This window comes from Rosa chinensis, chromosome 5 (assembly GCF_002994745.2).
Source record: "Rosa chinensis cultivar Old Blush chromosome 5, RchiOBHm-V2, whole genome shotgun sequence".
NCBI classification, from domain to species: domain Eukaryota; kingdom Viridiplantae; phylum Streptophyta; class Magnoliopsida; order Rosales; family Rosaceae; genus Rosa; species Rosa chinensis.
In genome coordinates, this window is record NC_037092.1 from 70,784,463 (window position 1) to 70,803,300 (window position 18,838).

Genomic DNA, 18,838 nt, shown 5'->3' on the forward strand with positions numbered 1-18,838 from the left:
AAGTCAAACATATTTCAAGGAAGGGCAGGCGACTCTCTGGGATTCTGGCCATTTACAACAACACGTGTCACCGGTAAGGATCTTTTGAGGACTGCAAGTATTTCTTCCTTACTAATAAATACGTTGATTTCTATTCTTTTTGTTTGGTTGGGGTTGCCTTACCATCTCCCTACTTTGCTAGAATTCTGGTTGTGGTTAAAAAGCATGCACCTTGAACCTTGAAATTTCTCCATTTGAATTGTTTCCAAGGTTTAAAAGATCTTGTGTCTTGACAAAGCTTTTTAGGTGCAAATGTATTTTGTTGCAGTAGTTTGGAAATTGTTTACAAATTATTTACAAAACCAGGAAATTTTTTCAACTAGTTTCACCCAAAGGTGAGAACCTTTACCCCTGCAAATCAGTTTCAAAACTGAAAATTTATAAACTTCAGGTTCTGCTGATACTCCTTGGCAGCGACTTTGGAATCAGTTTTGAATGATTTCCAAGGCTCCGAAATTGTTGAAATTTTAACCCAACAATGTTCAGCCTTTTGGCTAGTGATCTGGAAAATTTTACCTCGTTTCGACTAAAACAGAAGTCGTGGTGATTTTCCAAATTTTCCTTGTAGGGGAAGAAATTTGAAAACTTTTGCTGCAAATTGTTTGGGCAAAATTTTCAGTCCTTTTCTCTTCCTTTTTCTGAGAGTTTACATCCAGTGTTGAAAAAAATCATTTGACTTTCCCTAGAGCTTAATTTCCCTCCCTTGGGAATTTCTAAAGAAGTTTTGTTCTTACTTTAGTTGCCTATTCATAAAAGTCAAGTGCCATGTACACTATAGTAAGGGAAGAATACTCTCTACACTACAAAACTTCTAGCAATTGAAGGTCAAGGAAGATATGTACGCCTACCGAAAGGTGGGAAGTTGGCGTTGTCATCGCCGGAAACGACACTTGCGACTTCAGCCACCTGGCTAGTCATGGTCGGAACAACGTGTAACCTGGAAGAGTCTTTTAACGTCAGGTACGTTATAAGTGTTGTTCATGGTTGTTTAACCATCAGTTTCTCTAATTTTGACAAGGTTTTCGAAGTCGACGTTGTGCTATATGTGGAAGCGTGCAAGCCTTCAGTCTTCAAGAGGTAAACCTTTAATGGTGATCCTCGAATTTCGTCGGGTCGTGACGGAAGCGCTTGTTGAAGTTCATTAAACAAGACTGAAGGAGGGTTCAACAAACTAGTGTCTAAAAACTCGTGGACACGTAGTTGTTGCGACGAGGGCAATAAGATTCGATGTTATTAACATACGGCATATTGTCCACGTGGTTGGTAGGTGTGCTTCACTTTTGAGTTCGTGGAATGGTTGCGTTAGCCGAGACAGCGGTCATAAACGAATACGTAACGAACTCGGGTGCACTACGCGAAAATTCGTAAAGTTTCGTCACGTGAAAATTCGCGGAATAACTTTTGGGAATCGGCGGTTAGGTTCCGTCGTGCTTTTCTTGTATAGCTTGACGAGAAAAGATGGATACTCAGCCAGCTTCGTGTGTGGTTGTCCTTTTGAGGACAGATATGTCTTCCACGATGAATCGCGAATTCCATGTTAGTGACGACCAGTGAACTGTTAACAGAGAGTGTATTCCATTGGACGTTAATGGTCGCTAGAAGCTACGAGTCGCGGCGACGACGTCGACTTGCTCTCATAATTGACATAAGTTCCGCCATGGGAACATAATTTTACCCATGGATAGTTGTGATTTCACTTACAGGTGGTTGAGTACGTCTCTTGTTCAGTCCAAATTCCCGGTTAATTGTGTGCTTGTAATAAACGGGAATTGGATGGAGATGGGAATCATCTACTAGATGCTGGCTGTGGCAATATTGAGTTAGGGTAACAGGGTTGGTAATTACCCAGTTTTATTTGGTACAGACATGAATTGTCTGTGGAATTGCCAAGTATGGCAGTGTTATGAGGAGAGTGATAAAACGGTAAATTACTCATTCTGGTTGTTATAAGAAAACTTGTGGGTACAGAAGAATAAAGTGAAATGGAGCGAAGTGTATCCTGTTGGTGATAAATAAGGAACACTTGGTAAAAAGAAATGCTAGCTCCTGTGTTGATATGTGTGACTAGTAATAGTCTAGTTGTACCACAAGAACTCAGAATGAGAAATTGTTATGGGTACTGGAGTCCGACATGGAAAGTAAAGTATGGTAGACCGTTTGACCAATCATGAAATTTCGAAGACGAAATTTATTTAAGGGGGGTGGAACTGTGAGCCCCGGAAAAGTTTATCGAGCTTAAATGAAATAGTTCGCTAATTGACTTATCGATTTCAATAAAAGTTAAAGTACTCGAGAATATTTTTCAGAAATTTCGTGAAGTGAAATCCTCAATTTAGAAGTTGGATAATGAAGTACGCGTCACGACGAATTCGTGGAAATTTTCGGAGAATTTTCTGGTAACCGGAACTATTTTTAGTGAATTTCCGAAGTTTTGGAATTGTGGAAATTAATTCCAGAAAAAGAAACACGTGGCACGATCCTAGCCCTCTACCTTTTCCACCGCTTCATCACAGCCCTTGAATCAATTAAACTTGAGATATAATAACCCCAAGATCAGACCAAGGCTCTAGATTGCTCTAGAGTAACCAGAAAGTTCGAGCTCTCTCAACAGAGAGAGAGAAACCCGACGACCCGCTAGGCAGCCCGACCACAACTTCGGCGTCCGGCCACCGATCGACTACGGACGACCACCATCTTCTTCGCCTCTTCGTCGCCTATAGCCTGATGCTCTTGGATCGTCCATGCATCTGACAAGAACGAAGAGCAGACGGTGAAGGTCCAAGCTTTCGCCGATGATTTCTGCAAGTTTCCGGCCACCATTCAAGGCGCATTCGGTATGGAAATTCATCCCTTCGTCATATTATACATGATTTGATACTTAGTTTTCGGATTGGGGTGAGTTCTGATGAATTGGGTTTCTGGATTCCTCTCGATTCCGACTCTGCTCTTCGACGCAGGCGACTTCTCTGGCCTCTCTTGGTTCGCTTTTCACCTCGTTTCCACTTGTTGATGTTTAATGTTCTAGACTGAAGCTAATTTTCAGAAACTGCTAGCTGGTGTGTTGGATTCCCAGTTCGTCATCATCTTTGTTCAACTGAGCTGCTTGGAGTAGTTTTTGAAGGTATAATTCGAATTCTTGACTTGAAGTTCGGCTCTTGTTCTGCAGATCGGAAGTTAGTGACTTGAGTTGGTATACCTGTTGCTGGTACTGAAATTTTGAATTGAAATCGATTATTTGGAATGTGCAATGAACTGTGGAGTTGTGGTGGAGCTCGAATTGCCTTGGTTGTGTGTTTAGTTTGTTTAGTTGTTGTCAGTTAATTGTATTGAGTTGTTAAGTTGGAAAGTGGCTATTATATTTTAGAACTGAAAGTACAGAAGATGTGATTTAGTTGTGAGTGTGGCTGTGGAATATTTGGAAAATGGTCAAGCTTGGGTGCCCATAGTGGTTTTGGGTACACCTTGAATAAAAGTTGGAATAAACAGTGGGTGTCCTTAGTATTTTCCGTCGAATTATTGTGTGTGAAGTAAATTGGACTCTTTTGTTGGTAAAATCGTTATGGATTTGCTTGTGCATTTCACGGCTTGATAGTGAGTAAGGAAAAGAAATGTGTATATATTGGGTGGCCTTAGTAAAATTATGGTGCACCTAATATATCGAGTCGATATCACAATTTTAAGTAATTGTTCGGTAATTTGAGTTAATTATCGAACTAGTCTCGATTGGTCAAACATGGTCAAATGGTCAAATGTGGTCAACCCTTGGTCAACTCCTGGTCAAACCAGGAAAAGTTGGTTGGACGATTAATTAATCGTTGAGATTTCGTTTAACTGTTCAAAAGTTATTAACTATCGAAATGTCAGAATCTAGGACTCTAGTTACCCGAGGAACATAAGGTTCGCGACTCTCGGAATACGTGAAAGCAAGCACCGGAATCCAGGTAGGGGATTCAGGACTCTCCTCGGTTTGTGAGTTTCTTTTATACTTTATTAAGGTGATGCATGATAAGTGGTATGGGTTGGTTATGTAAAATGCAATGCATACTAACCAATCCGTGAGAAAATATGTGATGGCTTGAGAGCGAAGGGTGGCTCTGACTTCCTTGGGTTCGATCCCCTTAACCTCCGGAGGGTTAGTTACGCCAGTCGTCCGGGTATTCCGATCGTAATAACGGGCCCGGTACGTGTGTGTAGCTAGGTAGTGGACGCTCTCGCTACGCTTACCTGGTGATAAATTAATTTGAGGTAAGGTCATGTAGTGGGTCTATGGGACTGGCCATCAGGTAATATTTGGATTTGGCGCAATATTTATTTAAGCATCATGCATCGGTTTTCAAGTTGAAAATCAATAAAGTTTGTCATTCTTTTAAATATTTGGTTTAAATATGTTTTCATACTGGGCAGCCCAAATATTTGTTTATTGGTTTTGAGTCTAGTTGAGGTAGAGTTCCTGTTGAGCAGCGAGGACGAAAGCTCACCCCCTACAACAGTATGGATGCAGGTACTGTGCACTGGTGACGGGACAATGGCGGACGGAGCTGGGTGTGCAGAACTGATGCGCTAAAAGCAAGCGCATAATTTAACCCTGAAATGTCGTTAGTAATATAAGCAAATAGGGATCGTTCTATTCCGGGGATTGAGGGTACACCTGTCATTGTGTAACAAATAAAGAAAAGTATTATTTACAGAAATAAAATAAAGAATAAATATATACAAGTGAACAAAAATAAGGGGGGGAGTTTTAAGAATTAAAGAATTGAAAATTAAAATAAAGAAAATATAAAAACACATGTACAAGAATGAAACATAAGAAACAAAGATTAAACCCAAGTTTATCATTGAATTCGAATTAACCCTACATTGTTCTTCCAAGTCATGTGAAAGGAGTTGATCATGTGAAACATTCGAAAGCAAACGATTTCCCATATTTTACTTTTCAATTCTAATTAATCTAAGTGAAAGCACATAGACTAATCCTATCAAACATGTAATCAAGCCCTAGAAAGCTAGTCAATCATGACATGTTCAACGCATGAAACACATAGAAAGGCTATCAACTCAAGTGTACAACTTAGTATGAAAAAGTCCACCTAATTGCAATCCTCTTTAATTAAATTCGGTCTTTGCACAAAACCTTTACTACTTTGATTCAAGTTTACACAAAACGAAAAGTCGATTTCATGTTCTTAAATCTAGCACCATTCATATCAAAACCCTACGTGTTTCGAACCACATAAGATTAAAATACAAAAGATATCTATAAAGCAAATTCAATCGAACAATCACACATAAGCAACTTTGGAATCACAACATAAGAATCGAAATTCTTTATTCAATCATAAAATTTCAGAATATAAATCTTGTTCAAACATAAATGTCAACTAAAAACAATTCTCACGAAACTAAGCAAGATTACAAAGAAAGAGGTTGAATTACACCGTGAGATGGAGATGGGGATGAAGGATGAAACGTTATGGATTCTTGAATCTCGAAAGCAAGCTTCAAGGTGGAGGATGGATGATGATGCTCACGGCTCCTTCTTCTTCTTCTTCTCCCTTGCTTGAAACGTTGAATGCACTAGAGGATGGAGAGAAAATGGAAAGGAAATGGAGAGACAAAGAAGATGGAATGGATGAAGGAATTTATTTTAGAGTGAGAGGAGAAGGTGTTTATATAGGGAAGAGAAAGAAGAGTGAAATTGGAAAAGATGGAGTAAATTAGTGTGAGTAATGATGGAGAAAACATGATGATTACACCCTAAAACATGGAATGTTTTTGGGTGATGATGGTGGTGGATTAGTGTGAGAAATGATGGAGAAAACATGATGATTACACCCTAAAACATGGAATGTTTTTGGGTGATGATGATGATGGATTTCCTACTCATTTACTTCAATTTTATCTCCACCGAAAGTTTAGATTCTGCCCAAGACTTCTTCATAACAAATATTCCCCCATGAATGTAGATTACTGTGGTAAAATTTCAGAATGTATTGCCATGTGGTTGGGCCGGAAATGCTGCTGGACCTCTTACAGGTCCAGTTTTCCAGTTTTGCTTCTGTAGAAAATTGGGCTGATTGTTTGAATGCCTGCCACTCATAGTTTGCTCTGGCACTCTTCATAAGAAATGATCCTTGGGCTTTCTAGAATGAATCTGGAAAGTTTCAACTCATTTGAAGTTCGGATGGTTAGTCTGCCACTCCTCATTTCTTGTCTAGCTCGCTTTCTCATTGGCTCAATTTCTCCAAGACACGCTTTCTCAGGCCAAAATGCTCATTTTAGGGCCAAACAGCTCATTTCATCATCATCTACTCCAATGTACCTAAAAATAGAAATTGAGTTAAAAATCGATTCGTTAAGGAATTAACTAAGCAAAATGTGAGGAATTAACTATTAAAATACCGCATTAAAATGCTCCTATCAAATTCCCCCATACTTAGCTTTTGCTAGTCCCTTAGCAAAACAAAACAAAAAAAATCCAAAACAGAACAAAGACTTGACAAAAAGCAAGTAAATGACTCTATTGCTCCTAACTGTTGTCTCAGAGACTCCAAACTCATGGCTTTCACGTTAAACACTTAATCAAAATCACAAAGATAATTCCATGGTTAATAAACCTGTGACATTCGTATGACTAAGCAAGATATGGAGAACTTAAGTTATACAGTGAATGATAGCATGTTTCGAACAAGTCCAATCCAAACTCACAGGGCATACTCTCGATTTTTCTCTCATAAATGGCTATGCTTAAAAGCTTCACACTCAAGTATATGCAAGAGAACAAATTGTAAGGCAACAAACCGCTTGCATATTTCATCAATAAACATATTTTGTGAAGAATTTTTAAAGACCTCATGAAATGACTAAGTGCACAAATGGACCTACCATAAGCTCGACTGCGTAACTGACTCCACTAACCAAAGACTGCCCATCTCAAGGATCAAGTCAGCACTTAAAACAGGTTGTAATGGGGCTAAGCTAGGGTTTTCGAAATGAAGATTAAGGATACAAAAATCCTAAGGACCTAGCAGAGCATATAAGGACCACCTTATGTCATCATTTTTGTAGACCAAATATCATTGTTTTGGGCCAAACCTTCACTCTAACCAACATGGGAATGGACAAATGCATAATTTTCAACTTTGAGCCTTCTACAAATTTGCAAGTCCAAAACCACACTTCAACATTTTCCCAAGAGTTTTCTTTTCAATTTTTCTTCTCTTTTGCCGCTTTTCTTTCTTTCTTTCTTTCTTTTTTTCAAGGCAAAATTTTTTTTTTTTTTTTTTCTTCTTGGATTTTCTCCACCCCACACTTGTCTTTCATCGTCACCCCTACATACTATGTCATGCTCTACTAAGTCCTTAAGACAAGGGTAGAGATATCCTGTACTAAGCTCATGGTAGGGTAGTGAGGGTGATGAAACAAAGGTTTTCAACGTAGGCTCAAAGGGGTTCATTCTAAGGAGTCCCACGACGGGCACAATTGGGGACACATGCTTGTTTGGCTATGGTGGTTACCCTAATGTCTTCTATCCTATCCAAGATCAGGGCATATTATGGCATACAAGTTTTGACAGTCACAACAGCCGAGTTCTAGTACTCTCTAGTCCATTAAAATCTATGGCACATGATCATTGGATTTCCAAAGAATGATGAGGTTTTGCAAATACAGCCACGAAATTCTAGAATTATCAATAAGCACTCGAAAAGAAAGTATTTTAGCTCAACAGCTCACTTAGGGTCAAATGAATCAGACTTAATCCTAACATGCTTAATGAACCAAGTTACAATCCTATCTCAAATCTTCATACAAGCATCACAATGTCGATTAACCACAGAATTCAATTAAGTCCTATTTTGATTGTGAAAACCTTCAGCCATGAATTCGGAGACATGTTCATCCTAGACGTTAGGAGCATCCTAAAACTCAAACACACAAAAACACTCTAAAACCAACATTTTTTTTTTTTTTTTTACAATTTAATTTAATTTCAACACTTAGGTACGGGAACAGGGAGTCTCGATGTGCAATGGGACTGAAACAGCTACCCTTTTTCAAGACTATGTTTAATCCAATATACCTTAGTGTATCACAACGTTTTCTTTTGTTATAAACTTTTTTTTTTTTTTTTACTAACTACTAAAAACACAATAAAGCAATAATCCGTCCCCCATACTTAATTCATGCATTGTCCTCAATGTATAACAAATATAAAGCATGCAAAGCATAAATCAAGCATAGAAGAGAAAGTTAACACAACGAAACCTAAAACAACTTAAAATTCATGAAAATAAAATAGAAGGAAGAGTTCAAGAAAGCAAATCTGCGTTTGATGGCTCCTCCACAGATACGGTTGAAATGGGTTGCCTCCCATGCAGCGCTTAATGTTTAAAGTCTTTCAGCCTAGACTTGTACCTCCATTTACTCCTTTGGAGGAGCGGTATGCGGGCGAGTGGCAGCCCTTTTGCTGGTTTCAGCCTCCGGAGGAGAGTTCTCATGGTGTGATGCAGTAGTGTCCTTGCGAGGAAACCCAGGAGGATAACTCTGCAAGTTATTTACTTCCTGAGCAAGCTTGTTTATTGCAGTGTGACAGCGGATCAAAGAGCAGTTCATCTCAGAGATGTAATCGATCATGCAATTGACTCTCCAATCTGTCACCATAATACCATCGCGGAGAGAGGAACGCAAATCATCAATCGAATCCGACAAGCTTTCCAGGGTGGCCATAGGCCGAGGAGCACAAGCAGCTGGTGAGGAAGAAGACTCTCCGGGATGCAGTCTGGGAGAGCGACGAGGCAGAGGAGGGGGACTGCGGGTACGCTCACGGATTGGACGATGGTCCCATGGACGAGTAAGCCCAGCTCTAGTGGCCGCTTGACGACCTTCTTCCTCCAAAGAGAGAACACGGCGTTGATTGACGCCCCTGCGAGGGGTTACCTTGGTTCGAGCCATGAGGAAGTAGAAGGAATTTGAAACTGCACGCTTTAGACAAACCTTAGTAAAATCTGGAGGAGACAAAAAAGGATGTATATGTAAAGCACAAAATAGGGTAGAAATCTCAACAGGCACACGGTTTTAACAAAGCTTCTCCGGGAAGGAGAAGAGTTATGACAGTTCACGGCCCAAGAAACTCCCCCACGTGTAAATATTCCTTTCTTTTCCTGGATTTATGGCATGCTTTCGGCTATAGCTTGTCTGTCACGGATCCTCGAGATTCGTTTGATTCCCCCACGCGTCCTTTCTTTTCCTTGATTCACGGCAATTAAACCTGCTTTCGGCTGTAGCTTGTCTGTCACAGCTCCTCGAGATTCGTTTGGTTCCCCCACGTGTTCTCCACGCGCCAACAGCTTTTCCGTGTTTTCGGGTGACTTTAATCCAATGCGTAGATTTAATCTCAGAGATCGTCCATCCAACGGTGGAGATCTGCTCACTCGTTCTATAAATAGGTGCATTCTGAGGGAGCGACTGTTCACTCCAAAAGAAAATTCTTCCGAGTTCCAGCCTTTCTCTCTCAACCCTTCAGCCTTTCTTTCGAAACTCAAATCCTTTCTTCATCAACATGGAACCACGAACTCTGCAACTAATGGAGTTACAAACCCAGCAACAAATGGAATTACAAGCCCAGCAACCAACCGAGGAGGGAGGAAGCATCCAAGCAGCCGGGAGTAGTGCCAACACGCCTATCAGGCCGACCAATAACCGGTGGACTCCCACACCAGATCAACTAAGAATCCTCCAGGAGCTTTACTACGACAGGGCGCTTAAGAACCCAACTCCAGAGCAGATTCAAGGGATCTGTCTCCATCTGAAACCGTATGGGCAGATCGAGAACAAGAACGTCTTCTTTTGGTTCCAGAACCTCAAGGCTCGTGAGAGGCAGAAGTTGAGGGAATTTCGGAACGTTCGGGTTGGTGGATCTCTCGATCTCAATTTTGGATCCACTAGTTCTACTGATGATGGTAGGTCCATTGATCTGAACTTTGGTTCCACTGGTTCTACTAGTACTGACAGATCCATTGATCTAAATTTTGGGTTACGTGTCGGCTATGGTGTTGATGGATCGATCATGGAACAACGAGGAGAATATCACCAGGAGATTGAAACCCTTCCACTATTCCCCATGCATGGTGAGGACATCTTTGGCAACATGAAGACTACTTCTGAGGGAGGTAGCGGTTATGGCGGTGGCTCTCGCATTTCCCTTGAGCTCAGCCTCAACTCCTACGGAGATGCAGACATGGCTTAGTATAGTGTATTATTATTATTATTATTATTATTTTTTTTTTATATATTTTTTAAAAAGCTGAATTTAATAAGACTGAATGAATGCAGTTTTTTTTTTTTTTTTTTTTTATATATTAATTAAATTTTTTTTTTTATATAAAGGACTTAAAAATAAAAGACAAATATAAATATATATTGGACTCAAAATGAAAGACAAAAATATAAATCTCTTCCCCCATACTTAAATATTGCATTATCTTCAATGTAATCAATTAAAAGCATGCAATGAAATAAGTAAGCATAGATAGAAGACATTTACGAAAACAAATCCTAAAATAAAAACAATAGAGAAAAAAAATGAAAAATAAAAAGAAATAGGGAAAGAGAAAGCAAATCTGATTATATTCTGAATTGGGTTGCCTCCCAAGTAGCGCTTGTATTTTACGTCTTGCAGCTAGACGGTACCTACATTAAATAAAGTTAGTAACTATAATTAACAAAGAAATACAAAATAAAAACAAGTATAACTATTAATTACAAACTACAAGTATAATTAACAAGTATATTGTACATAAGACACAAGTTAAGTATACAAGTGAGTATAAAACGTGAAAAGTATTTTTACAAGTTTAAAGTGTGAAACAACAAAATAATTTACACGTATAGAGTATTCACAAGTATTTCTTTTGTTATAAACATTATTGATATCGAATCAAATTCCAAGCGGTAAATCAAGTGAACGTGCGGCCCAAGTATAGTCGCCTAGACACAAACTCCCTTTCAAATCGTTTGGGCAACCTTACTGAAATGGCCAGGTGGGGGAGGGCAAACACGAGAGGAAAAATCCATTTTGGCATGAGCTACTCCCACATTATGGTTTATGCCCATTTGCAAGCACTTCTGGATTCAAAAACCCGTCATGAACGTTGTCCCCTTCCTAGACACCATTCCACATAGGCTATACTTACTAAGATGAAAAAGTTCATAAGTGTTAAGACAGTTCAACAAGTGTTAATAAAGGTCGCCCTCAACCTTAAGGGACCTGAGCTAGGTACCAATAAGGGGTTTAGGCCAATATTAATAAAAGAGACTTCACCTATTCCTCTCAATTTACAACCTACAATTAAAATTCGTGTTCAATAATATAAATAATATTTAAACTAAGTTTCAAACAATTTTTAAACAACAAATATATACAATAAATGACACAATTTAGCAAGTGATTTTTCAATCCCCGGCAACGGCGCCAAAAATTGATGCGCTAAAAGCAAGCGCATAATTTAACCCTGAAATGTCGTTAGTAATATAAGCAAATAGGGATCGTTCTATTCCGGGGATTGAGGGTACACCTGTCATTGTGTAACAAATAAAGAAAAGTATTATTTACAGAAATAAAATAAAGAATAAATATATACAAGTGAACAAAAATAAGGGGGGAGTTTTAAGAATTAAAGAATTGAAAATTAAAATAAAGAAAATATAAAAACACATGTACAAGAATGAAACATAAGAAACAAAGATTAAACCCAAGTTTATCATTGAATTCGAATTAACCCTACATTGTTCTTCCAAGTCATGTGAAAGGAGTTGATCATGTGAAACATTCGAAAGCAAACGATTTCCCATATTTTACTTTTCAATTCTAATTAATCTAAGTGAAAGCACATAGACTAATCCTATCAAACATGTAATCAAGCCCTAGAAAGCTAGTCAATCATGACATGTTCAACGCATGAAACACATAGAAAGGCTATCAACTCAAGTGTACAACTTAGTATGAAAAAGTCCACCTAATTGCAATCCTCTTTAATTAAATTCGGTCTTTGCACAAAACCTTTACTACTTTGATTCAAGTTTACACAAAACGAAAAGTCGATTTCATGTTCTTAAATCTAGCACCATTCATATCAAAACCCTACGTGTTTCGAACCACATAAGATTAAAATACGAAAGATATCTATAAAGCAAATTCAATCGAACAATCACACATAAGCAACTTTGGAATCACAACATAAGAATCGAAATTCTTTATTCAATCATAAAATTTCAGAATATAAACCTTGTTCAAACATAAATGTCAACTAAAAACAATTCTCACGAAACTAAGCAAGATTACAAAGAAAGAGGTTCAATTACACCGTGAGATGGAGATGGGGATGAAGGATGAAACGTTATGGATTCTTGAATCTCGAAAGCAAGCTTCAAGGTGGAGGATGGATGATGATGCTCACGGCTCCTTCTTCTTCTTCTTCTCCCTTGCTTGAAACGTTGAATGCACTAGAGGATGGAGAGAAAATGGAAAGGAAATGGAGAGACAAAGAAGATGGAATGGATGAAGGAATTTATTTTAGAGTGAGAGGAGAAGGTGTTTATATAGGGAAGAGAAAGAAGAGTGAAATTGGAAAAGATGGAGTAAATTAGTGTGAGTAATGATGGAGAAAACATGATGATTACACCCTAAAACATGGAATGTTTTTGGGTGATGATGGTGGTGGATTAGTGTGAGAAATGATGGAGAAAACATGATGATTACACCCTAAAACATGGAATGTTTTTGGGTGATGATGATGATGGATTTCCTACTCATTTACTTCAATTTTATCTCCACCGAAAGTTTAGATTCTGCCCAAGACTTCTTCATAACAAATATTCCCCCATGAATGTAGATTACTGTGGTAAAATTTCAGAATGTATTGCTATGTGGTTGGGCCGGAAATGCTGCTGGACCTCTTACAGGTCCAGTTTTCCAGTTTTGCTTCTGTAGAAAATTGGGCTGATTGTTTGAATGCCTGCCACTCATAGTTTGCTCTGGCACTCTTCATAAGAAATGATCCTTGGGCTTTCTAGAATGAATCTGGAAAGTTTCAACTCATTTGAAGTTCGGATGGTTAGTCTGCCACTCCTCATTTCTTGTCTAGCTCGCTTTCTCATTGGCTCAATTTCTCCAAGACACGCTTTCTCAGGCCAAAATGCTCATTTTAGGGCCAAACAGCTCATTTCATCATCATCTACTCCAATGTACCTAAAAAATAGAAATTGAGTTAAAAATCGATTCGTTAAGGAATTAACTAAGCAAAATGTGAGGAATTAACTATTAAAATACCGCATTAAAATGCTCCTATCAAGAACAAGTTTGGTAAACCACCTTCTAGGCTTTATTCTGATTTCTATTTCTAGAACTCCGTGTTTCGGAACTTGTGGTTATTTAGCATCGTGTCAAATTTAGTTGATCTCTCTTTCATTGAAATTCATTGTCACGCCCCCAAATCCAAGGCCAATATTGTACTGAAATATGGCTCGTAAATTTGTGACGTGAGTCAAAACAAATAAAATTTTCTTCTTGAATAAATCTACAGAAAGTAAAAGAAATTTTATACATGTTTGAATAGTATTTTTATTAGAAAACAAATATCGGTAATATATTTACATAACCAAAGTTAAGCAAAATTCGAATCAGTACAGGTATTCACTAGAAATAGTAGTAGAAAAATATTATTTTATCTAGTAGGTTCATCCCGTTTCCCCAAGCATCTATTCAGTACCTGAAAACAAAAAGGTGTAGCATCATGAGCAACACAAGCCCAATAAGTACACAACTTACATTCTTATATTAATGTGTCTTATAAGAAATCAAAACTAAACAACCAAGTTAAAATGTACCAAGAACCATTTATATGTTCATACAAATTCTTAAATATGTATATATATACACACAATACACACACACATATATGCAAATATATTCATTCGTGTGAATGGTTTGGTAATAAATCACAGTCACATATTCTTATCAAACCAACAAATATTGTAGTATTAATATGTGAATTAACATTAAAGCAATACATGCTTGATTCTTTTTTTTTTTACTCACACCATCACATATTAAAAATATATCACAACCAACAAATATTGTAACATTAATATGTGAAATAACATTAAAGCAACACATGCTTGATTTTCTTTTCACTAACACCTTCACATATTCAAAATATATCAAAATATATCATAGATAGATATTTGATCAATTTCACTAACACCTTCACATATTCAAAATATATCATAGATAGATATTTGATCAAAATAACATAAGTCTTTTTAGTGAATTTTCGGATTAACTGGTATCAAATCATAAATCCGCGTGCTAGGGTCCATAATACCAAAGCACGGGAATCCACATGCTAGGGTCCATAATACCAAAGCATGGGTAAGCCGCAGCATACCAAGGACACCCTCCAAAGTATGTATACTCAAAGTACCACCCTTCCTAAGAGTATAATAGTGCACTATCTGAAGGGACTAGGGCCCACAGCTTAACTCCTCATAACACCAAAACAGTTTTACCAGTAATTCACTTAAGCACGGGGTTGTTGTAATCACCCGGCTTCACAATTGTACTTTTTAGACATAATCAAATTCACAACATACAATCTTTATAAATTATAGATCGTAATATATGTATATGTACACACACATATAGATACATATACTTAGGAATAATCTCATATGAAAACATGTATAACATAATTGTATATCACAAATAAGTAAATTCACTAGCAAACAACATAATTAAAAAGAAGCTTATACATAATGAAAATCAAGTAAAATAGATAATAATAAAGCACAAACATTAAATAACTATAAACAATTAAATTATAGTTAGTATAAACATTAAAAAGAAACTTATGCATAATTGAAATCAAGTAAAATAGGTAATAATAAAGCAAAAGCATTAAATAAGTAACTATAAACAATTTAACAAAAATTATATTATAGTTAGTATTTCAGTCCTTATGTCCAAATCCATTGAAGTTCATCAACCATGTTCATGTTTCTCCAATTAGAGTCATCAAACTTCAAGATGTGTTATGTTGTCCATCACAAGTCCGAATTAGTCAAATGAGTATACCAATTCAAAGGGTTTCTCACAAGGAATCCAATGGAATAAGTCATGTAGTCCAAATCAGAGTGACATAGTCCAGAAATGGTGAAGAACCATAACAGTGCAGAAACCGATATTTTTAATACTGTCCTTTGATATCTAAGTCTTTACGTATAGTATAAAATTACCATTAATTCTCAAAATTTCCAGATCACAAGTAGAGGTCCTAAGCTTCAAATTGATATAAATTTTGTAGAAAATAGATAAGAAATGAGGGAGATATGAATTTTTGAAGTTGTGATGGCTGTATGAGATTTCCAGCAAGTTTAAAAGTTGAAAACTTTGATTAGCCATAACTTCTTCATTTCTTAACCTTTTTTTGTGATTCAAAAGCCTAAATTGAAGAACTTTTGATGAAGAATTTAATACTATAATTAGTTTTGACAAAACAGATTTTTTTATATACTAAAATACTGGTTTGCAGCAAAGCAGATCCTTTTCCATCTTATCATTGATTATGTAGTTTGATAAATCTTAAAGACAAAAGAATATAGGAATGTAATCATGTACTTACTTAAGAAAATCAGGGGTGAGGTGAAGATTTTGGTCTTAAATTCAAGCTTGGACTTCTTTAAGAAAAACAAAGGGAGCTTCTAAAGAGAAAAAGGATGAAGGATTTGTGTGGGAATCTTGAGTTTTCTCTACAACTAAGGGAGTGTTTGATCAATTTTGCATTTGATCTTCAAGCTTGTGAGAAGTATGATCAGATCATATGCTTAAATAGGCTAGAATTAAGCATAAAATAAGTAAGTGGCAAATTATTATAAGGTGAGTGACTAATTACTATTTAGGTTAAATGATTAAAAGGATAAAATAAAATTAAAATAAATAAAAAGAAAGAAAGCACAAATCCACTTGCTAAATATATATATATATATATATATATATGCATATATATATATATGTATGTACACATACACATCCATATGCACATTTACCCAATTAATAAGTAAAGAACTTTAGTAAAAAAAAATTACAATAATTAGTACTAAAATGACATGCATCACAAAAATAACATAGATGAGAGTCTTGAGCTCAATAACAAAGATTTTTCAAATATAGTTAATAATATAGTGTTCTATAGTTGACACTAATTTTCGGGTCATTACATTCATACCTCGTGTGATCCTTATCCAAGTATTGGATGAGTGAAACTCAAGTTTTTCACCTCAAAAATATCGGTAGCTTCCTCTGTGTTTTGCAAAAAGTTTTCTAACAAAATGCCTAGCGGTCCTCTAGAATGTGAATCGAGCTTTCGGTTTATATTTTAGAACCCCGGGGCACTGTGACGTGCCCAAGCTGGTGAGGTGCGGTTTGGGGCGTTACACTGGCCATGCAGTCCCACTTATGAAGCCCAAGTTTTATGGAGGACCTTGGATGGTTGCAAGGGGAGAGGTTCCGGCCACTCTCCCACCCCCATAGACAAGTTTGAGAAATTGTTTAAGAGTTTCTACTAGCATTTGCAATCTTCTGTTATTGAATGTCAAGGGCTTATTGTGCCAAGAAGAAAGAAAATGAGAAAAACAATATGATTGGTGTACTATTTGGTACTTATGGTAATTATCCCAACTTGATTTATTTTAAGTCTTTATCTTTTGAAACTCAGTCAAAAATAACTTGAAGGAACATTCACCTAACACGTACCAACTGGTCATGGTGCTAATATAACTTGATGGATGATGATGTAGAAGAATATCATGGTGATGGTGCACAAGAAATGCAAACAACAAGAAATAACATTACTCAAAGTTTGATGACTGCGAGTAATAACGTGTACATTTGAATATATTATGATATTTTTTGTGGTTACTTGATGCGAATCAAAAACCAATTGTTAATAATGTTACTAATATATTTGTATAAGTTATTTTTTAAATTATCCAATATTAATCATATGGTCACCATAATTTATAAAAATTAAAAGTTAACTGGACCCCCCCAATTAATTCTTTTTCAAAGTTAAATGTTGATGCTGCTTGCAATGCAAAAGATGGGAAAGTTGCTGTTGGTGCAGTAGTTCGTGATAGTGAAGGCAAGTTGCAAGGAGCTTTAATGCATCCAATCTGTGGGAATCTCACACCGCATGCTACCGAAGCACTTGCTGTGTTATATGGCATGAAGTTCTGTCTAATGTCTGGCTTTAATAAGCTGGAGATTGAAAGTGATGCAGCCAATGTGATTTCAGCAATATTAAATCAAGAAGTGGATCTCAGCATGGAAGGATCCGTTTTTGAAGAAATTAAGTTCCTGAAGCAAGCCTTTGAAGAAGTTATTTGGAGGAAAATTCCTAGAAGTTGCAATAGGGCAGCACATTCTGTTGCTCGGAAAGCGTTGAATGCTACAAATATTGTCTTTTGGAAAGAAGTTGGCCCTCCATGGCTCAATGAGATTGTAACAGAAGAGTTGTCTAGTTAATGTTAGGGGCGTGACACTCTCCTTTATTACTTTAAAGGAGGTCATTTTAGCCCTTCGGGTGTATTGTCCACGAGTTTTTGAATGAAGTCATTTTCCCAATCAAAAAAAAAAAAAGGACATAATAAAGATTAAAAATAATAACAAAAGCATTTGAAGAACATTGTGTTACCAAACAATCAAGGCAAAATCATCTCTCATGTCCAATTTGGTCATTCTACAAACAAAAAGCACAAGCCAGTTTGATTTACCAAACACTTTGCCACTGCTTCTGCCACTGACAACTCTTATAAAAAGTCAGTTTACCAAACACTCAGCAGCTTTGATTTTCAGCCACTTATTCTCAGAAATAAGCAGAAGCCAGCTTTTCTGAAAAGTCCAGCATACCAAACATAGCCTAACTCCATACATATATCAAAGTCTATGTGGTTCTGAACTATTTTCCCTTCAATGACCTGGAAAAGTCCGTGAGGCTTTGCTGTCAGATGCAACTTTAGGAAGGTGAGAAGGAAAAAGAAGGAAAAGTAAAGAAAACACGTCTAATTAGCACTACATGATTACTTTCCTACACTTTAAAGTCTAAAGTCCACACCTTGAATTGCCAACTGAATGAGACGAAATCCCTGCACACTTTCTTGTTACCATATATCACTTGAGTCCACACCCTGGCCAGTTAAAAACCAAAAGAAGAAAAAGGACATAACTCCACACCAACTACTTAGAAAACGTAAATATAGGACCGGGTTTGGCATGTTTTCAATGTTAGTCTTCATTTTGAGAAGTCACTAACGTGTCGTGGAACTAGTATACATCACGTTATTTTTTGAGATTGTCCTAAATTCCTCTAAGGGGTTTTAATCTACACCTTATTTTTTTGGTGCTGCATGGGATTAGAAAGTAGGATTATCAAAATAGTGTTATTTAATGTTGCGGTATTTTATTGGGTTATAATACATTTTACAATACTCGATATCCCTAATTTTAAAATTGTAAAGAGCACAGCTCAAAAGTTCAAAAATAGGGTGGCTAGCTTTTATATATTTTCTTTTAGCCTGATTTGGCTAGTTTAAAAACATTACAGCTTGAATACCGATTTTAAAATTAAAACGTATCAAATTTGAAACAAAGAGGAAGGAACTTCCCACAGCATGCAGCAAAAGAATGTGAACTCCAAGCCACAATAAAGATTCATTAAAATCCCTACTTTCAAAAGATTTACAAGCC